The sequence below is a fragment of the Amblyomma mixtum genome, chromosome 10, assembly GCF_055824585.1.
Source record: "Amblyomma mixtum isolate Tamu chromosome 10, ASM5582458v1, whole genome shotgun sequence".
NCBI classification, from domain to species: domain Eukaryota; kingdom Metazoa; phylum Arthropoda; class Arachnida; order Ixodida; family Ixodidae; genus Amblyomma; species Amblyomma mixtum.
In genome coordinates, this window is record NC_143021.1 from 25100377 (window position 1) to 25107019 (window position 6643).

Sequence of the window (6643 nt, forward strand, 5' to 3'; positions counted from 1 at the left end):
TTAACTAGAAGTAACTTGTAAAAGTTTTCTGGATTAGGGACCACATATACATGCTCCTGTGTTTTATGTCGTAATGTTTGTCCCCTGTCCTCATGATGATGCTGCAATTGCCCTGCCGCTGGCACATGGTTCAAAACAGCCTTCCAGCTTCATCTTCGCGACCCATGTCAATTGACTTTGGTGTAACTGCCTCAGGGACATTCATTTTCTTTCCACATACTCCGAAGAGCTTGTTAGAACGTTTAATATGAATTACAACACACCGCAAGCGGCGGAACCCTTTTGACCAACCATGGATTTCAAGGCACAGTAACTGGGTAAAGAGGCACTGTATATCACCCATTACTAGTATTGTGTCACTTTTGCTGGGGCAGAAAAAGTCGTTCTAGAAGAAGTTTCGGAGAGAAGCACTGACCTGAGAAAGCAGTGGGAGCGCTTAGACGCACCTTCTACGGCCGAGATGAGAGTTGCGAGTTACTAATTAGTACATGTATCAGCCACGGCTTCAACTGCGGCGGAATTCTGACAGGCAGCCCAGACAGCACATCGACGCAGGTGGTAAACGCATATTTCATTCTTTTTTTTTTCCTCGAATGGAGGCTACGTGCGCGGTGGGAAAATTTACAACCTCTATAGTTCTGGCCAATTTCTGGATTAGGCATACTGAGAGATACAGGAACTGTGGGAAGGGTCAAACACCTGGGCAGACTTCATTGTTTTGGGGGGCAGAGGCAAACGTACTTGCGACAATCATGGGACATCGGTTCGGCTATATTCTGGGCATGTGTTTGTCGTGTCGGCCTTCGTAGTTCATCGATGTAGTGTACCTAACGCAGTAGGCAGGTCCTGCAAAGTGTGCAACATGGCTGATAAGGAAACTTTTGCAATCAAGGCGGAAAGCTAGGGCTAGTTATTGTGTCATCGTTAATTAAAAGATTAGCGCATGTAACTAAGGCACAGATATAGAAGGAGACAGGACAAGCGGTAAAATTTTTGCAGCTTTATGGAATGAACTTGTAGAGAAAATAGCCCGCAATAAAGAAATCCATTGCCACCATTGTTAGGGAACTCAACTTCTCAATCGCCGTTGACACCCCAAATAGTATAGCCCCGCCGCGGTGGCTCAGTGGTTACGGCGCTCGGCTGCTGACCCGAAAGACGCGGGTTCGATCCCGGCCGCGGCGGCTGAATTTCTTGAAGGCGAAATTCTAGAGGCCCGTGTGCTGTGCGATGTCAGTGCACGTTAAAGAACCCCAGGTGGTAGAAATTTCCGGAGCCCTTCACTACGGCGTCTCTCATAGCCTCAGTTGCTTTGGGACGTTAAACCGCAATAAACCAAACCAAACCAAACCAAACCAAACCGAATAGTATATCGCAATTCGTGTGCTGATAGTCATTTTATTTTATTACAGTACTATGCAATGCAAACGTCGACAACAAGCAGGTTTAGCGCAACCAAAGTAGGCTGTTGGGTTGCCTCTTTTCTATGAATGCTGTTGAAGAGTACCGTATAATCACTATGTAAGCTCCCAGGCATTGACTGCACACGACATCGGATGATATGACTTTTTTTAGCAAAGAACTACTTTCTTGCAATAATAAAGACACTTTTTGGAAGTGCAAAATTGCTTGATATAATAAAAATGTCTATTAAATAGAGAATTACAAGAAATGAAGTTAGTTTGGTTTATTGGGGTTTAACGTCCCAAAGGAACTCAGGCCATCAGGGACGCCGTAGTGAAGGGCTCCGGAAATTTCGACCACCTGGGGTTCTTTAACGTGCACTGACATCGCACAGTGCACGGGCCTCTAGAATTTCGCTTTCATCCAAATGTCAGCAGCCAAAATGAAGATAGTGGTACGACAAAAGGCACACTGAAATTGTCCCTGTGATGACAGTTGCTAATACTTGGTAAATCATACGTTTCTTATTAGTTCTAAAACAAAACTGAGATGAGCACTACCAGCAGACATGAGATTTGTCAATGGAAGCACTGCAGCGCGCGCAGGCTCTAGTAAATGTTGGCACATTCAAATTCGGTAGAGCAGACGTATGACGTTTGAGACAGGACAGTCTTTCTTTTGTACGTCTTATTGCAGCGCTATTACCATTTCTGTCTCAAATAATGCACCATCTAGCCCAAATTGACGTTCTTCTAGACGTATGACGTGTTTGTGAATTAAATTCTGTCGACGTCGCCCTAAGTATGATGCACTAGTATTTCAAAAGTAACTTTTCCAGCCGCGGTAGCGTACCACATGAAATCAGGCAGAATTGTCAAATTAGGACGAATGGTATAAAGATCAATCTAGTACAGGTATTAAAGTCGTAGATGAGTCGATTAGGATTTTCCTTTATACCTTAGCAAAAAATTAATGAATAATATGAAATGCGCGAAAGCGTGTTTCAGTTCATCTCAGGATTGCATTGGTAAAAGAAAATTAATAAATGAAGAATACCAAAGTTGTAGCATAATTCTGCAATTTTTAAGTATATGTTAGGCATTATTATTACCCCTACCAAAATTAAAAGAAAGCCAGGTAAACTAAAAATGACGCCACGATTTTGTACAGATTGCAGAGAAAAATGCTCCACGTACTCTGTTCCCTCGTTATGTGTCAGCTAGCAAAAGGTATTGTGAAAATAAAGTACCTGGAAAAAAGCAAATCAAAGACAAAAAAGAAAATCTCTTGAATATGGCTAGCGTTTTGACATTGGACTCTGTATATTAGATGTCAAGAATATTGAACAAAATACACCCAGTCAATTAAGAAGTTTTTATTCCATTGTATGAAGGTCGTACCAATTGATTTACGCTCTTTATCTCCTGCACCTCATGTTTCGCGGTGTTCTTCCTCGCTCCTGTTACTATTATTGATCACTGTGTGGCACCGCAAGACGGTGACATTAGTCAGAGGCATCCATTTTGTGGTTGCATTGCACTTTCTTCCTGGGAATGTCAACAGCGAAGTGGTTAGCATGGATAGAAGCCAGTAAGTGCAGGGCATGACGAAGTTGTTGTGGTATAAGGAAGGTGTGATCTCTCTGAAGATTCACCAGTCTCTTGTGGCAGTGCGTGGCAAGCAGGCAGAATTTCAAGGAACTTTCTTTTGGTGGGTGGAAGGCTTTAAACAAGGTCCCACGTTAACAAGGAAGGGGAGCAGTCCAGGACGACGGCCGACTTTGGCAGCACCCGCCAGCATCGGACAAGTGAAAGCCAAGGGTGTTAGCCTTTCACAAAATAAGTGTTTTTATTGCGAAAGCAATACTACTTTCACTTTCAGCTCCTCGCGTGGCGAGGCCGCGGTAGCTACCATTGACCTTTAGCTTGACCTCTGCTATGAGGTCATACCATCTGCCGCAAAAACCAGGGGCCCAACTTTTGCCGTCGCGAGGCGAGGCCGCGCGAGGTGGCTGCTGCCTAACTCCTGCGCCCGCCGCGCGCGGCGCGCCTGTCAGTGCTCATCACACACCGGTATAACGGTAATCTACACACGACCACTTCAGCATTGCATTGGATTGGATCGGATCGAATTGGATTGGATTGCACTGGAATACATTGGATTGCATTGGATTGGATTTCAATGGATTGTCTTGGATTGTATGACCGATGCATCACCGCAAGTCTAACCACAAGCACCACCACCAGCTACACTACGAGCTGAACCATGGCGTAGCTATGGATATTGCTTTCGCAATTACCGGGCTTAACCAAGCTAAGCCACAGCCATTTTTTTATATGCTGCCTGCTTACCACTGCCTACAAAAATAGGTCGCTAAATTTCCAGAGAACTCGCAGCCTCCTTCTCATCCAACGCTGTCATCCAGCGCTGTCTTTAACAGTCACTCTCCTTGCTGCCCACTCACTTGCTAACATGGGCAGGAAGAAAATTGGGCTCGCTCCTACAAAATGAAGGCTTCCTACTATTGCTGACGTCTCGTGGTGGAACACAGTCTTCTCTAGAGAGGCATAATGAACGATTGTGCGGGAAATGTGCTGCGGAGATACGAAAGTGGAAAAGAATGTGGTACACGCCTGGTACATTCACAACTTTTCTTCGTAATCTGTTGCGCACAAATAGAAAGCGCTTTTGATGGTTAGTTGCCAAACGTCATCTGCTGTGAGTCGTTTATAACTTATGAGAATATATGTATTATGATAGAGCTACGTGAGCGTCTAGGCGCCTGAGCCGCACGCAAGTTAACCTGCGTATAATTTTGTACTCTCTTCATCCATCTTTAAGTATGTAAACGTGAGGAGCGAAAAAAAATTAGCTAGGTTAATATGTTCGCAAGACTGAGCCCAAGAATGAACGGAACACAAGAGGAGGGAGGATGATAGGACGGAGCGCTGAACAACTTTTATTTCGAAAAGCGGCGAACCCGTACTCCCGTACTTAAGAGTGTGCTCGGCGGCACTACTAGCATGCGGTGCGCTAATCCTTTCGTCTTTATTGTGCAGGTGAACAGGCATTTTGGCCAATGCTTCCGCTCTAGCGACCGCTTCTTGGTAGTGCTGCCGTGCCCGCAGCTATGTCTTGAAGTGTTTGACGTTGCTCTATTCCTGTGGAAACTCCTCCTGTTGTCAGGGGACGTCGAAACAAATCCCGGCCCTGAAATCGCACAAATCGCTAAGCCACTGAAGGATATTGCGGAAGATTTTAAAGAAGTAAAGGAAAAACGGCTGACAGACATAGAAAACAAGTTAGATGTCATAACGTTTTTGAAACTAAAGTGCCGTCTAGTCAAACTTATATTTCTCGCATGAGCCACGTAATAGAAATCCTGAAAAAAAAATTAATTATCTTGAGAACAGAAGCAGGAGATCCAACTTAATTGTTTATGGACTCTCAGAAATGAAGAAGAATTAGCCGAAACTCTGGAGCAGGCAGTCAAGAAAAGTATCATTCAAGATACCCTAAAGCTCGACCCAGTTGCCTTTGAACGTATTCACCGGTTAGGCAGACCGCAGGCTAATAGGAATAGGCCGGTAATTTTTAAACTACTAGATGCCCGTAACAAGTCGGCAATACTGAAGCAAGGCTTTAAACTTAGTCACGAAATATGCAAATTAAGAAGATTTCTCTGTTAGAATTCAAGAAATCAGAAAAATAGTGTGGAACAACGCCAAAGAAAATCGACAAAAAGGGGACAAAGTGTCGCTTGCCTTCGACAAAATATTTATAAACAGCTGCGCTTTTGTTTGGGATCACGAAACCAACGACAAAGTTCTGTTGAAAAAAAAAAACGATTTGCAGGAGGAGACAATCAAAAAAAGGAGCCCACCAACGACACGGGGAAGAGCGCGATTAAAGAACTGACCATCATAAATGTAAACGCAAGGAACATAGTAAACAAAGTACAGTCTCTAGAAAACCTATTAATTGAAAACCTGATATTGTGGCCGTCACGGAGACTTGGCTTTCACCAGAAATTTCGAGTCATGAAATCGCACCACCCAACTACTCAGTCATTCGGAAAGACTGAGACTCCCGTGGTGGTGGTGTGGCTCTCTTGATAAAGAAAACCCTGCCGCTTGTTACGCTCCGAGATGTGTCAGGTGCTGAAAGCGTATTCTGCACACTTCTCTGCAACAATGCTATTGTCTGTGTAGGCTGTCTGTATAGGAGCCCCTCTTCAGGAGATGAGTGCATTTCTGTCATTCATGACTTCCTTCTACAATATGCTTGCAGCACTAGAACCATTCTCATGGGTGATTTTAACCTTCAGGACTTGAACTGGATAACTATGCAAGACACATAACCATCTTCAGAAGTTCTTTTTGACTTAATGCTCTCCTTTAATCTCCACCAAATGATCCTAAAACCAACGCGCAAGCAAGGTTCAGCAGACCATATCCTCGATCTTATACTAAACAATGATCACTTTCCAGTTCACCAAGCGCAGACAGAAATCATCGAAGGCATCTCCGATAACAACATACCATTATGTTTGTTACCTCTAGACCGCTCAATAAAAAAAACGATCTGATTTAAAGACAACACTGAACTTCGATAAGGCTGATGATGCCAGCAAATTAACCTACCTCGCACATGAATTTGAAGCATTCAGTGAAATGGTCTCCGACTCCTCAATGAATATTGACAGGGTTTGGCTTTATTTTAAGACTGTGGTTTCACACTGCATAACTAATGATGTTCCACTAAAAAACAAGCGTCCAAAAAAAAAAACAGTCCATGGGTAACAAGGGATGTCATCCATGCTAAACGTCATGTAAAAAGAATGCGTATTTCTATCAAAAATCATGGTTCATGTCCTTCTAAAACTACAAAACTAGCCTGCGCAATCGCGAAGTTCAGAGAGATAGGCAAACAGGCCAAGAAACGCTATTTTAATCTAACGCGGCCTAACTTTCTGACAAACCACCCGCATAGATTTTGGAACCATTTCTGCCCAAATAAAAACCCGTTATCCGAATTGTCTCGTGAGTATAGAGCTAACAATGTTAATGCGTACAACACGTTTTTTCACTCAAGTTTCACAAAGGATGATGGTAATCTCCCAGACCTTTATGGCAATCAAACATCACGCATCGACCCTTTAATCATAGCAGATGCGGGCATTTTTAATCAATTACTCACGCTTGACCCTAAAAAATCACCCGGACCAGACAATATCCCA